This window comes from Chiloscyllium plagiosum, chromosome 48, assembly GCF_004010195.1.
Source record: "Chiloscyllium plagiosum isolate BGI_BamShark_2017 chromosome 48, ASM401019v2, whole genome shotgun sequence".
Taxonomy (NCBI): domain Eukaryota; kingdom Metazoa; phylum Chordata; class Chondrichthyes; order Orectolobiformes; family Hemiscylliidae; genus Chiloscyllium; species Chiloscyllium plagiosum.
This window is the reverse complement of record NC_057757.1, coordinates 5,903,978-5,915,119: the sequence shown is the minus strand read 5'-3', so window position 1 is coordinate 5,915,119 and position 11,142 is coordinate 5,903,978.

Genomic DNA, 11,142 nt, shown 5'->3' with positions numbered 1-11,142 from the left:
TCCCTAGGACCTTACCATTAAGTGTATAAATCCTGCTAAGATTTGCTTTCCCAAAATGCAGCACCTCGCATTTATCGGAATTAAACTCCATCTGCTTATTGAAATTTGGACATGGATGATGTTTATCTGATCAGAGTTCACTGGGTGAAAAGGCATAAAGAAGGAATTCACCCATTAGTCCCCGACACCTTTCCCCAGAGCTGCAAGGCACTGACTGTGCACTGACAGATAGCTTCTACAGCAACCGCATGTGTTTTTGTAAAGAAAGGAAACATCCAAGTACCCAGTGACAAGCTGTGCCCTTCTCATCTGCATGGTCAAGCAGTGAAGGGGAGGGCAGGGACTAAATCAAAATAGAGTTGGAGGGGGAAATAATGCACTCCACTCCCTGCGGCGCCCACCTCTCCCTGAACAACTCCAGGGTGTTGGTGGACGCCGCGTGCTCCTTCTCCAAGGACACCCGGGCCCTAACGTAACCGCGGAAGAGGGGCAGGCAGTCGGCCCTAACGACCCCCTCCACGGCCCGCTGCCTGGACCTGTTGATGGCCAGTTTGGCCAGGCCCAGGAGCAGACCCCCGAGGAGATCCTCTGACCTACCCTCCCCCCCTCCGCGTGGGGTGAATAGCTTGTGTTTATATAACACCTTTCATATTTAATGCCAATTCTATAGGCTCTCTCTATTGAACAGCAAAGCATTTGAAATATTGCTTGTAAGCAGCATTCCCTGGCACAAAATACGGCAAAGCTCCCCCTTCCTACCGAGTAAAAGCCGGGTGATTTCTTCCTCAGAGGGGAGCATAACAGCTCGAAACAGGAGTAGGCCCTCAAATCTGATCATCTCGCCCTCAGCTTCCTGCCCACTCTCCTCAACTCTTCAATCTGTTACGAATTATAAATCTCTCTCCCCCTAAATATATTCAGCGTCCACCACACTCTAGGGTTGTGAATACCACACCGACACAACCATTTGAGAGAAATGGCTCCTCCCCATCTCTGTGTTAAATCTACCACCCCTTATCCTTAAACTATGAGCTCTCTAAGAAATCATCCTCACCACGTCTACTTTGTAAATACCCTTTAGCGTCTTATGTCCCACAATTAGGTCTCAGATTCTTCTCAACTTCATCCAATTTAGGGCTAAAAACTGCGCAATTTCTCTTCATAAGACAAGCCTTTTCTCTCTGCAATTAGTGGAGGAGGGCAAGAAGAGATTTTATAAAAGATTTCAAGTAATGAGGAGTCTGCATTGGTCATCTTCAACAAAAGAGAATCTATCGCCCCTTGACGTTCAAAGGCATTACCATCACCATATCCTGGGGGGGTTATCATTGACCAGAAGCTGACCTGGACTAGCCATATAAATACTGTGGCTACGAGAGGGACCTTGTTGACCATGAGAACACCGTGGACCAGGTTAGTAGGCTTGACCAGATTGCTATTAAGAAGGTGGATGTCCCCAGGGACAGATATATCCCAGGTTACAACAGGAAGTGAGGAATGACATTGCTGCGCCTCGAGGTCATAGAGTCATAGAGATGTACAGCACGGAAACAGACCCTTCCGCCCAACCCGTCCATGCTGACCAGATATCCCAACCCAATCTAGTCCCACTTCCCACCACCCGGCCCATATCCCTCCAAACCCTTCCTATTCATACACCCATCCAGATGCCTTTTAAATATTGCAATTGTACCAGCCTCCACCACGTCCTCTGGCAGCTCATTCCACACATGTACCACCCCTGATCTTTGCATCCTCACTCTCCAACAGAGTAGTACCAGATAATTGGTGGGAGGTGAATGTTGTTCCTCTGTTCAAGAAAGGGAATAGGGAAATCCCTGGGAATTACAGACCAGTTAGTCTTATATCTGTCGTAAGCAAGATCCCGGAAAGGATTCTGACAGATAGTCAGCGTGGCTTTGTGAGGGGTAGCTCATGCCTCACAAGCCTTATTGAGTTTTATTTGAGGATGTGACGAGACAAATTGATGAAGGTTGAGCAATGGATGTGGTGTATATGGATTTCAGTAGGGCCTTTGATAAGGTTCCCCACGTTAGGCTCATTCAGAAAGTTCGGAGGTATGGGATACAGGGAAATGTGGCTGTCTGGATACAGAATTGGCTGGCTGAAAGAGTAGTGAGTGGTAGTGGATGGGAAGGATTCTGTCTGGAGCCCAGTGACCAGTGGTGTCCTGCAGGGATCTGTTCTTGGGCCTCTCGCTGCTTTCTGTAGTTTTTATAAATGACTTGGATGAAGACGTGGAGGGGTGAGTTAGTAAGTTTGCCGATGATACAAAGGTGGGTGGTGTCGTAGATATAGTGTAGAGGGCAGTTGTAGGCTACAACAAGACATGGACAGGATGCAGAGCTGGGCTGAGAAGTGGCAGATGGAGTTCAACCTGGATAAATGCGAAGTGATTCATTTTGGAAGATGGAATTTGAATGCTGAATACAGGGTTAAAGGCAGGATTCTTGGCAGTGTGAAGGAACAGTGGGGTCTTGGGGTCCACGTCCATAGACCCCTCAAAGTTGCTACCCAAGTTGATAGGATTGTTAAGAAGGCGTATGGTGTTTTAGCTTTCATTAACAGGGGGATTGAGTTTAAGAGGCACAAGGTTTTGCTGCAGCTCTATAAAACCCTGGTTAGACCACACTTGGAATATTGTGTCTTGTTCTAGCTGCCTAATTGTCAGAAGGATGTAGATGCTTTAGAGAGGGTGCAGAGGAGATTTACCAGGATGCTGCCTGGATTGGAGGGCTTGTCTTATGAAGAGAGGTTGAGTGAGCTGGGGCTTTCCACACAGGAGAGGAGGAGGAAGAGAGGTGACTTGATAGAGGTGTACAAGGTAATGAGAGGCGTAGATAGAGTAGACAGTCAGAGACTTTTCCCCAGGGCAGAAATGGCTGTCACGTGGGATCATAATTTTAAGGTATAGGGGAGATGTCAGAGGTCGGTTTTTACACAGTGGGTCGTGGGTGTGAGGAATGCACTGTCAGCAGTGGCAGTAGAGTCAGAGACATGAGGGACATTTGAGTGACTGCTGGACAATCACATGGACGGCAGTAAACTGAGGGGTGTGTAGGTTTGGGGTTTGATCTTACATTATGATAAATGCTCAACCCAAGATTGTGGGCTGAAGGGGCTGTACTGTGCTCTACTTTCCTACGTTCTAAGAGCAGGCCAGAGGCTTGGAATCCTGCAGTGAGAACTCATCTCCGGACTTTCCAAGGCCTGTTCACTATTGACAAGGTGTGTGATAGAATACTGCCTGCTTGTCTGGATGGGCACAGCTCCAAGAACATTCAAGAGGTTTGACACCATCCAGCACAAAGCAGACCATTTGACTGGCATCATATCCACAAACATTCAGTTCCTCCACCACCAATCCTTATTGTGTACCACCCATAAGATGCACCAAGGGCTCCTCACGCAGCGCCTTCCAAGCCCATGACCACTTCCATCGAGAAGAGCCAGGACAGCAGATACATGGGAACACCACCCGCCTAGCAGCTCCCCTTCAAGGCACTCACCATCAAGATTTGGGATTATATCGCCAGTCCTTCATTAATTCCCAGTCAAAATCCTGGAACTCCCTGCCTAAGGCCATATGGGTCTCCCTACACCACTTGGGCTGCCACGGCTCAAGATGGCAGCTCACCACCACCTTCTCAAGGGGCAATTAGGGACGGGGTAATAATTGCTGGGCCCCAGGCAGCAACACCCACATCCTGCGAATGAATTAACAAAAGGAGATGGAGAGACTGTTCCCGATTGTACATGCAATGTAAACGAGAGGGCACAGTTCTAAAGCCATTGGCAGACAATGCCAGTGCCCTGTGAGAAACGACAGAAAAGATTTACAAGGATGTTGCCAGGGTTGGAGGATTTGAGCTACAGGGAGAGGTTGATTAGGCTTGGGCCTGTTTTCCCTGGAATCTTGTGTGTGACCTGCTGTGCTTTTCCAGCACCACGCTCTCAATAATGTTCTGGAGACCTGAGTTCAGCAGTTAGTGAAATTTGAATTCAATTTTTCTTTAAAAAGGTCTGGAATTAAGAATTGACTGGCAAAATCAAACAATGCCCTTTTAGAAAAAGGAATCTGCTATCCTCACCTGGTCTTACTTACCTGTGATTGCAGACCCACAGCGATGTGGTTGGCTCTTAGCTGTGAAGTTCAAGGGGCTTTAGGGACTGGCCAGATTTGGGAGTCGCATTTGTTGCCTGTTCCTATTTGCGCAGAGGGCAGTCAGCGTTATCGTCACCGGTCTGGAGTCACATGCAGATCAGACCGGCTGAGGACAGCGGGATCCCTTCCCTGAAGGAGTTGAGTAAAACAGAACAGTTTTTAGCTACAAATCACTAATGGTACAGAGTCACCCTTAGGATAGCACTGCTGCCTCACAGCACCAGAGACCTGGGTTCAATTCTTGCCTCAGGCGACTGACTGTGTGGAGTTTGCACGTTCTCCCCGTGTCTGCGTGGGTTTCCTCCGGGTGCTCCGGTTTCCTCCCACAGTCCAAAGACGTGCAGGTGAATTGACCATGCTAAATTGCCCGTAGTGTTAGGTAAATGTAGGGGTCTGGGTGGGTTACGCTTCGGCGGGTCGGTGTGGACTTGTTGGGCCGAAGGGCCTGTTTCCACACTCTAAGTAATCTAATCGAATAGCTTTTGATTCCAGACTTTTTAATTAAATTCAAACGTCACCAACTAGGATTCGAGCCCACAGCCTCAGGATGACTAGTCCAGTGATGTTACCGCTACACCAGCACCTCCCGAGTGGGAGCCACACAGTGAAAAGAGTGGTGTAACGCGACAGCACAAGTTTTCTCGTTGAGAACAGATCAGGGCCTGTGATGGTTCAGCACGTTTCAGATGATTAATTGGGGAACTGAACAATGTAAAATAAAAGAAGGAGGTTCCTTTAATTTAACAACCTGCAAGTCAAACAAGGCTCAAACATCCTACAACTTGTGGCCCTCGGTGCTGTTGACAGACACATCGAAGATCCTGCTTTTACGGTACACAGCAGCAGCTTTGAACTCTGATCTCCAATCTGTCGTCCTCCGAGAGAAGGTCGCCAATCACAGGTTTCATTGGTTTGATGCTTCTGGTTGGAGGGATGATCAACCAATCAGCTGTGGGAACGCGATGGATCTCCCCTCTCCCTTCACCAATTTATTAAAGGGACCCTAAATCATTTGGAACGGGCAGGTCGATCTGTGGATGATCCTGAAATAGTTCCCAGTTGGATCAAGAAAGGCCAATCAGATTAGATTCCCAACAGTGTGGAAACAGGCCCTTCGGCCCAACCAATCCACACCGACCCTCCGAAGAGCAACCCACCCAGACCCTATATTTACCCCTGACTATTGCACTAACACTACGGGCAATTTAGCACCGCCAATTCACCTGACCTGCACATCTTTGGACAGTGGGAGGAAACCGGAGCACCCGGAGGAAACCCACGCAGACACGGGGAGAATGTGCAAACTCCACACAGACAGTCGCCCAAGGCTGGAATCGAACCTGTGTCCCTAGCACCGTGAGGCAGCAGTGCTAATCACTGAGCCACCATGATGCCCATGGACACGAAGCAAGGGCTCGTCCGGGATTTGAACTGGTGGCCTCTTGCATTTTGACACTGCAGAAAACCCTAAGCAAGAATCATACCCCGAGACCACTGAGCCACAGACCCCTCATGCACAGTGAGTGCATGTCTGCCATGGACTTGCAAAAGGTTACTGTCTGGCCCTGGATCTCTCTGCAAACCAACCTTCATGGTCAAGTCTTTCTGCACAACTTCAGTCAACCTGAAAATGCAGACCCAATGAGAGGCAGATATGACTTGGGGCAAAATTGCATTATACCTGACCCGGGAGTGTTTGATGAGGGACAGTGTCGAGGGAGCTTTACTCTGTATCTAACCCCGTGCTGTCCCTGTCCTGGGAGTGCTTGATGAGGGACAGTGTAGAGGGAGCTTTACTCTGTATCTAACCACATGCTGTTCCTCTCCTGGGAGTGTTTGATGGGGGGGACAGTGTAGAGGGAGCTTTACCCTGTGTCTAACCCCGTGCTGTCCCTGTCCTGGGAGTGCTTGATGGGGACAGTGTGGGTAGAGCTTAACTTTCAGTCTAAAAGATTAGAGGGAGCTTTACTCTGTATCTAACCTAATGCCATCCCTGCCCTGGGTGTGTTTGACAGGGGAATTACTCAGAGATGTGGTACTTGCAGTTTTGATGATTTACTCCATCTTATTTCCACTTAGCGCGACGGCTGGCTGGAAGCTGAGACAGGTTTCTGATTTATGTCTGTCAGACGGTATCTCACATTGTCCTTTTTATCCTTCACTGCTTCCCAGTGAATCAGACACAAAATGGCCACTCCCATCATATCATTATGGGCACTCAGTTAGTCTGCCTTCTCTTAACGCATTCCTGACCAGGCGGGAGATATTGTGACACTGTATCACCTCCTGGTGGTGTCACTGACAGTCTGTCGTGAGACCCACTGACCCCAAGCTGAGGCCTCATGATCAGGCTGAGGCCTCTGAGGGCCTCAGACTGAGGCCTCTCGATCTGATTGTCACTTTCCATCCTATTTTCATGTTGCGCCACGGCATCAAAACTGAAACAACTTGGTGTTGCATCCATCTTCTAAAATAAAAATAATTGTTTTCATTGAGAAAGGTTTTTATTTTTCACAAAATTATAAAAGTACAGAAGGTGGTATAACAATCTTATATCACAAAAACATTAACAATAAACTACCTACATCACAAAGTTATGGAGCAATCTTTCCATGCTACAATTCAATAAAATTCAGTTCAATGTACCACATTCATAAGAAAACCCAGAGGAACGCGCTCCGTCACTAATCTACGCCACCCCATGAGACCTGGGGGGGGATTTTCTGAGGAGAAAGTGAGGTCTGCAGATGCTGGAGATCAGAGCTGAAAATGTGTTGCTGGAAAAGCGCAGCAGGTCAGGCAGCATCCAGGGAACAGGAGAATCGACGTTTCGGGCATAAGACCTTCTTCAGGAATTTTCTGAGGTCCAGCTCATTAAGATGCTCTTCCTTGCACAATACATGAGAAGGTTGACTAATCTCTTCCAGGGTTCGTCTAGTGAAGGCAGGATCGGCAATCCCGGAAGAAGGGATACCGAATCTGCCTTAACTTCGGTTCCACCTCATTCACTATGGCACCCTTGTACCTATGGCACAGACAATGTGGCAGGGTGTCGGTGCTTATTTTACATTTCGGGCGGTACTTTCTTGAATTTTGCTAATTATTTCGGGGCCATATGGGCCCTGCGGAGCATCTTCAATTGCAAAGCCTGCGCTTTATTGCAAATCGAGACTTTTTTCACCTTCTCCCACATGTCCTCCCATTTCTCCGATGAAATTTCTTCTCCCGACTCCAGGTTCCAAAGAGTCTTACATTACCTTCCAAGGTACCCCCCTCCCCTCTCTGTAAATGGTAAAGAGTACTGCCCACGGGCCCTGGACCACCTATCTCTCCATGTTGGACTTGTCAGGCTGAGCTAAAAGCCTGACCCTTCTCTGCGTATAATCCCTAATCTGAAAGTAACGGAAGAGGTCCCCACTAGGCCGCCCATTTTTATGACTTAGCTGGTCAAAAGACATCAGGACGTCTCCTTCAAATAGGTCTCCCCGACAGGAGGCTCCATTGACCACACATGGAATCCATTGAGACAAGGTTAGAGTGGTGCTGGAAAAGCACCAGGCAGCGTCCGAGGAGCAGGAAAATAGAAGGACCCCTTCACCGGAATCCATTGACCCCGGCCTAAATCCTGGGGCTCCGACTGAGGGGGTAAACGGTGAGGTCTTATGCAGGTTGCCCTCAGCCTGCCACGTCATCCTCCACGGCTTGACCGTGTTTATAATAGTCAGGCTTCTACAATGCTCAGCAACAGATTTCATAAACAGCAAACTAAGGAGGGGACACCTTACCTGGGAAGCCTTGAAACCAAGCCATAAGGACTTCGGCTCCTTCCACAGCCACTCACAACGGACAATAAGACGCTTAGTTGGTATCACTTGGCGATCTATCCCCCCTATACCCCGTGGGAGTTGCAACTTGGTGAATTTGGATGTAGGTTTGCTCGCTGAGCTGGAAGGTTCATTTCCAGACGTTTCGTCACCATGCTAGGTAACATCTTCAGTGAGCCTCCAGACGAAGCATTGCTCATGTTTCCTGCTTTCTATTTGTACGTTTGGCTTTCTTTGGGTTGGTGATGTCATTCCCGGTGGCGATGTCATTTCCTCTGGTGATGTCATTTCCTGTTCTTTTTCTCAGGGGGTGGAAAATTGGGTCAATGTGTTTGTTGATAGAGTCCCGCTTACCGCCCACTGAGAAAAAGAACAGGAAATGATGTCACCACAGGAACTGACATCCGCAACCCAAAGAAACCCAAACATATAAATACAGATCTTCTCAAAACTTGGTGAATTTGATAAGAGGGCACCCACGACACCAAATGGAGGACCCAAACCAGCCTGGGTAACAACAATGGGAGCGTTCTCATGGCCGAGGAAGAACATTCATTTTAATCAGGGGCTATTCGGCCTAACCGTGATAGCAGCAACCCCCTCCCAATGCTGAGGGCCTTGCTTTACCCTCTCAAACAATTGCACAAAGTTAGCTCTGTACAGCTGGTGTACAGAGGGGGGTAATAAAAAGACCCATATAAAGAAAGCCTTCTTGTGACCACCAGAAAAAGAAATTGTGCTCCATCCTCCGGGTCAGGCAGTCCCACCAAACTCCCGATGGGTATGGCTGCCGATTTTGTCAAGTTAATTTTATACCCCGAGAACACGCCGAATAAATTAACCAGGGGTACAGACTTTTCCAGGTCAGCCGGAAAGGGAAGGACATTGTCAGCGGAGAGAGTGATTTTGTGTTCTCCCATTCCTACCTTTTAGAGTCTTTCTCAATAGCCCCTCCACCAACAGCTCGATTACCAGCAGCGTCCAGAAAGGGAGTCCCTTGCCGGCTGCCTCTTCCAATGCTAAAATTATCTGATTTTATGCCCTTCATAAGGACCGCCCCCACAGGGTCAGTATACACCACCGCCACCCACCGAGTGAAAGCCCCCCCCCCAAAGGCCAAAGCGTTCCAGGACACCAACAAGATATGGCCACTCCACCCGGGTGTGGCCATGGGTGTCTCCATGGTGCATCCATGGAGACCACCAAGCCTGGAATTGACCTCTGCTGGCATACCTGTACTACATTCAACACTCCCCTGATATTGTTGGAAGAGTGGGCGGCACGGTGGCACAGTGGTTAGCACTGCTGCCTCACAGCGCCAGAGACCCAGGTTCAATTCCCGCCTCAGGCGACTGTCTGTGTGGAGTTTGCACATTCTCCCCGTGTCTGCGTGGGTTTCCTCCGGGTGCTCCGGTTTCCTCCCACAGTCCAAAGATGTGCAGGTCAGGGTGAATTGGCCATGCTAAATTGCCCCATAGTGTTAGGTAAAAGGGGTAAATGTAGGGGAATGGATGGGTTGCACTTCGGCGGGTTGGTGTGGACTTGTTGGGCCGAAGGGCCTGTTTCCACACTGTAAGTAATCTAATCCTTCAGTTACAACCCTGAAAAATCCTTTTTCCTTTATGATAGAGGACAGCACCTTCTCCAATCTCAGAGCCAGCCTTTTCGACAAGATTTTAAAATCTACATTCAGCAGCGAGATAGGTCTATACAAGACACAGACCTCAAGGTCTTGCTGTCTATTTAGAATAATGTCCGCCCTATGAAGGGTGGAAGGCGAACCTGGCTATATGAGTGATTGTACATACCCAGTATCGGCTCGGCTGATATGTTTATGAGCCCCTTGTAGAACTCACTCAGAAACCCAGCTGCTTTGCCACGTTGGAGCTGCCTGACCACCTCTTGTTTCTTTCGTAATTTTAAGGGTGCATTCAAAAAGGAGGCTTGCTCTGCATTTATACCTGGGAGGTCCAGATTCTCAAAAAAGAAATTCCATCCTTGCTACTCTATCCTCACCACTCTCTGACCGGTACAACTCCGCGTAAAATTTCCTGAATATTGCATTAATCTTAGCGGGCTTTGAGAAGATTTGTAGCTCAGGTTGAGGTTCTGGATGTAGGCTTGCTGGCTGAGCTGGAAGGCTCATTTCCAGACGTTTCGTCACCCTACTAGGTAACATCTTCAGTGGGCCTCCAGGCGAAGCACTGCTGATAATTCTATTTATATGTTTGGGTTCCTTTGGGTTGGTGATGTCATACAGTTATAGAGATGTACAGCACGGAAACAGACCCGTCCATGCCGACCAGATATCCCATCCCAATCTAGTCCCACCTGCCAGCACCCGGCCCATATCCCTCCACACCCTTCCTATTCATGCACCCATCCAAATGCCTCTTAAATGTTGCAATTGTACCAGCCTCCAGCACATCCTCTGGCAGCTCATTTCATACACGTATCACCCTCTGTGTGAAAAAGTTGCCTCTTAGGTCTCTTTTATATCTTTCCCCTCTCACCATAAACCTATGCCCTCTAGTTCTGGACTCCCTGACCCCAGGGAAAAGACTTTGTCTATCTACCCTATCCATGCCCCTCATGAATTTGTAAACCTCTATAAGGTCACCCCTCAGCCTCCGTAGCTCCAGGGAAAACAGCCCCAGCCTGTTCAGCCTCTCCCTGTAGCTCAGATCCTTCAACCCTGGCAACATCCTTGTAAATATTTTCTGAACCCTTTCAAGTTTCATGACATCCTTTCTATAGCAGGGAGACAAGAATTGCACGCAATATTCCAACAGTGGCCTAACCAATGTCCTGTACAGCCGCAACATGACCTCCCAACTCCTGTACTCAATACTCTGACCAATAAAGGAAAGCATACCAAACGCTGCCTTCACTATCCTATCTACCTGCGACTCCACTTTCAAGGAGCTATGAACCTGGACTCCAAGGTCTCTTTGTTCATCTGTTTCCATGCTTTATAATCCAATGCCTCCCAGTACCTGGGAAGATAGAAAGTTTTGTTTTTGGGGAGAGATTGACAACATAACCTTGAGAATGAACATAGAACATTCCAGCGCAGTACAGGCCCTTCGGCCCTCAATGTTGTGCCCATCTAACCTACACTATTCCATTCTC